The sequence below is a fragment of the Pinus tabuliformis genome, chromosome 4_2 (genome assembly GCF_031772625.1).
Source record: "Pinus tabuliformis cultivar Carrire ecotype Pingquan chromosome 4_2, CPIR1, whole genome shotgun sequence".
Classification (NCBI taxonomy): Eukaryota; Viridiplantae; Streptophyta; class Pinopsida; order Pinales; family Pinaceae; genus Pinus; species Pinus tabuliformis.
Window position 1 is genome coordinate 729,088,924 of NC_142304.1, and position 4,968 is coordinate 729,093,891.

The window sequence follows — 4,968 nt, forward strand, 5'->3', positions numbered from 1 at the left end:
TTATCTTCATTTGATGCCTCATTATGTCCTTCATCTTCTTCCATTGATCTATTGTCCACAAAAAAATGAACAATTTCACTGTTCAATTCTGCTGGTTGTGAGGGCATGTTCATGCTTTCTTCATTGGTTGCTGAGACACTATGTGCATTCATATTGATCATTGCTTCTGCTAGCCATGAAGGTGGGGTTACTTGGCTTGGCAATGTCAATTGGTCATTGTCAACTGCATGTTCAACAATATCATTAACAATATCAACAACAGGAATTTCATGTTCTTGAGTTGGTGGAACGATCTCCATGTTACTGCGAATTTGTTCATTGTTATATTGTGTTTCACATACAGTTTCATCATCTTCAGCATATAAGTGTCCTTGAGACAAGGAAATCATATTACCAGCTGCAACAACATCATCTTGGTCATCTACTTCTTGCACTTCAACACCTGTTTGGGCATTCCCTTCTTCCTGACCATTTACATGAAACGCTTGGCTACAACCAGTATCATGCATAAGAGCATCATAGTTCAGTGGCCAGATTCCTCTCCTCCTAAAGCTAGCCTTGATATTTGATGGTGTCAAAGCCCTTTTAAAAGCTTTACTTGCAAGCTCTGCTAGCTCAAACCTTTTCACCTCAACCCCTGGATTCTTTGCCATCCATGCAGCGCGCTCCGACCTGAAATAGTTCTTGAAAGGGCCAAACACACTAACATCAAGGGGTTGCAGTCTATGAGTGGTATGAGCTGGCAATGTCAACAGGTCGATGCCTAAATTTTTTGCTTCCTCAATTGTTTGTATAGCCATGTGGCTCCCATGGCCATCTAATATCAAAAGGTGTCTGTTATTAGGCGAGACGCCACCTGGTACCGATGCAGCAAAGTGAAAAAGCCAACTTAGAAACAGTTCTTTAGTCATCCATGCATGGGGATGTGCAACCATGCATGCACCTAGTTCACAGTTCTGTATATAGTTTTTCAGTTGATTTTTACCTTTGAATAGATAAAATCCTGGGATTGAAGTACCAATTGCATTGACACAACATAAAATAGCTATCCACTCCCTGCTCTTGGGAAAAATCTTTGGCACATTTCGGCTCCCTCTCTTGGCAATTACCCGCATGCCACAATTCCTCCCTGCTTGTAAACCTGTTTCATCACAGTTCCATATATGGTCTGCTCCATAAGAATGTTTATTGTAAGCACTAGAAAGTGTGTCATAGAACTTTTGCACAACTGCAGGGCGCAAATTTAATGCTCTGTCTCTGTCAAGGCCCTCAGCAGTACGCAATACAAGTTCTGGATGCCTTTTTTTAAACCCAAACCATCATGATTTACCAGGAAACCCATGTTTGAATGGGTTTGGCCTCCCTTGACAGATTTGAGCAACTGTTGATTTGAGTTGTATCAACTCTAGCCCATGTCCCAGTTGGGCCATCTCTTTACACCACTCAACCACCTCGGCCTCCTCCTCCTCAGTCATAACTGTAAGAGGCCCTCTACGTTTTGTATGAGTCAGTCCATTTATCCAATAATGTATTGATGAGGGAGGAATACCATGTTTTTTTGCAGATGCCCGAACTAAGTATCCATGAAACTCTATGTTGTCAATTGTAACTAACATTTGTTCTTTTGTCCATCCTCTTATAGCACTGATCTTTTTAGTTGAGCTTGCCCCTTGGACTATTGTTGATGGTGGTTCTGTGGCTGATGGTGTGTTAACATCAGCTGCTGTCACATGGTCATCCTCAACAATGTTCCCTGGTGCATTGTTGGCATTGACATCTGCTGGCCTGTCATCGTCAGACGATGTGCATCGCAGCTGCGCACCCCTTGTCACTCTCCTGCCACTTCTCCTTGTACGAGCAGAGTAACTTCCTTTTGCCATAGATGCAACAACCTGTAAAATTATTGCATGCATTTAGACATTAAAATATATGTCAAATTATGCTTTATTACTTTTGCAAAATTTACTTTTCCTCTATTACAGAAAATTATCAACATGTATGTTGCATTTAGACATTAGAATATATGTCAAATTATGCTTTATTACTTCTGCAAAAATACTTTTCCTCTATTACAGGAAATTATCAAGATGTATGTCATTGTTTTCATAATGAGAGTAAATGTTTCACTTTCATAGGGCAGTGTCAAAATTTTGCAAATGTCATTCCAAGTAAATCCATAGTTCATCAATTTAGCAACTTTTATGTGGATTCAAGTAGATTCTATGATAGTTGTTTCAAATATAATTTTCCATTTACTTTCAACAACTCTATACAACTAAACCAATGAGCAGGGAAAATTTTAAGGATGGAAAATTTTCTTGAAGTTTAAAACATTGGCGAATCTCACTAATCCCTAATATGCAAATTATAAATGTTTATTGATATATTTGTAAAATTAATCAAATTTTTAATTATTTTATATATAGTCTCTCTATAATGTTGGCGATTTTTAAGGTAAAATAATTTTATATTCTAAAATTTGGGCGAATCGTGTTTTATAAAATTGGAAATTGGCGAATCTTTTTTGTGGAAAAATCATGGAAAATTAGCCCACTGGGCGAACATTAGCCCCTAAAATTTTCCATGCCAATGAGGTATGTAAACATGTATGAATTACGTCATTCTCCTTATATTTGTTAAAGATTAGGGAATACAGGTAATAAACAGGTCTATTCAATATGTACTTACCCTATAGAGTAGAGTGTAATCATTACTAATGGTTGAATCAGTGCCATAAGTAGAACCATGGAAATCAAAGTAATGAGGAAACAGAGCTTGTTACATTAGGATATGTGTATACAGTGATTACAGTCTATCCATATGTATTGATTATGGAGAGAACGGTACTCTATATACCAATAAGAAAAAAGGTATTTATATAATAGGAATGACTAAGAGTGAAAACCCCGGGATATCATGTTGTATATTGATTAGCTTGTCACCTTTGTACCTTATCTAAGCTTATGACAAGCTATATAATTAGAACACAGTAGTTACACATGACTCTTTCTAACCATGCTTGTTTACCTAATCACTTGCTTGTCTCATTCTCATAACACTCGGCATAAGTAATAGCACAGATATTTTATAAGTAACATCATCTAAAGGTTGACCTATCAGTACTAACCTAAGAAATACATGTATAGATATGAAAAAATACCTGTATCACAGGTTGGTTATCTCCCTAATAGACTGGATTAAGCTTTAATATACATATAACATATGTAATTATACAGACCTTTGTTCTAGCTCACTCATAGATAAGGGTGAACTGAAACCATGCTCAGATACTAATACGAGCTTTTTAGTGTATAGAGATTACTAGTGATAAGATGAATGAGATGTATTCAATAGGTTCAATTCCTGTAAGCTAAGGTTCAATTCCTATAAGCTAAACAAGTTGTGACTACAGTACTAACACGACATACGTAACCTCTGTGATATGTAAGATGTAATCACTATGAAGCTGATGATCAAATAATTCCTGTAAGCTAAGGTTCAATTCTTGTAAACTAAACAAGTTGTGACGTTGATTAGATGGATACGTCTGTATTCAATAGGTTCAATTCCTGTAAGCTAAAAAAGCTGTGACTACAGTACTAACACGACATACGTAACCTCTGTGATATGTAAGCTGTAATCACTATGAAGCTGATGATCGAATAATTCTTGTAAGCTAAGGTTCAATTCCTATAAGCTAAACAAGCTGTGACGTTGATTAGATGGATACGACTGTATTCAATAGGTTCAATTCCTATAAGCTAAGCTTCAATTCGTGTAAGGTAAACAAGATGTGACTATAGTACTAACATGACATACGTAACCTTTGTGATATGTAAGCTGTAATCACTATGAAGCTGATGATATAATAAGCTAGAACACATACATAAACTCTGTATAAAAAAGGTTAACTGTAACTGTATAGGTTAACTGTAACCCTATGGACAGAACTGTAAGAACAACGACTTTCAATGGCTGTTTGTGAAACCATCCAGGTATCCTTCTAGCAGTTATGGCCAGACAGACCATGTAAGAAATCTAATAAATGAAAACAGAACTTTAAGAAGAATGAGTTGTAATTCATATAACTAACTTGAATATATTGGCCACTGTTTTGTGATGTTGTCTTCAAGTTTGCTGAATAGTTTGAAAGCATAAGATGCAACTTCAACAGTGGGTGGACTTCTTTTATAGTTTTGGGGACTTGATTTTAATTGGTGGACATGGATGCACATGGATTGCAATGGCTTCATTTTGAATGTGTGGTATGGATTTAATTTGATGTGATCTAATGGTTGGGAATTGTTTACTTGCTGATCCATGTGCTTTGATCTGTTTTAATGAGAAATAGAGTGAGTTGGGTGTCATTTATTGCAGTTATTGGGTCTGGGTGTCATTTATTGAACAAAATGGGTTTAAATGTTATTGGATTTGGTGTCATTTATTGAATATAGGGTGTTTAGTTGTTGAACAACACAGCAGTTATGGCTGACATACATTCCTTTTGTTATGTGCAGGTAGGCATATTTATTTGGGATGCAAAGTTGCAGCTCTGATGAGTGGGGGTTGAAGTGACTGCTGTTTTGTACTTCTGGAATAGACCAGTTTGGAAGCCTTTATGGCTCTAGCTGTTTTCTACTTGGGTCAATATGTTTTGCAGTATTAAGTAGTAAAATACTATTTATGGACAGTTGTGGGCCGAGTCAATGTATGGGTGATTTTTGGACATAATTTAATACTTATTTATACATAATGTTATTTATTTATGTTTAAATTTTGGTTTCAAAAGTCTCAATTAATGGTGGTTTGGTGGGACCAGTACTATATCAATCACTGGTCCGTGCACAACATTAGGAATCTCTCCCCTACAACCAAAACATATTATGAAACAAAAACTAAAAGTATGGCCCACCTCGTAGAATGAGGTACATGATTTCTATGCATTTTGAGTTTTTAGTTACAGAATTG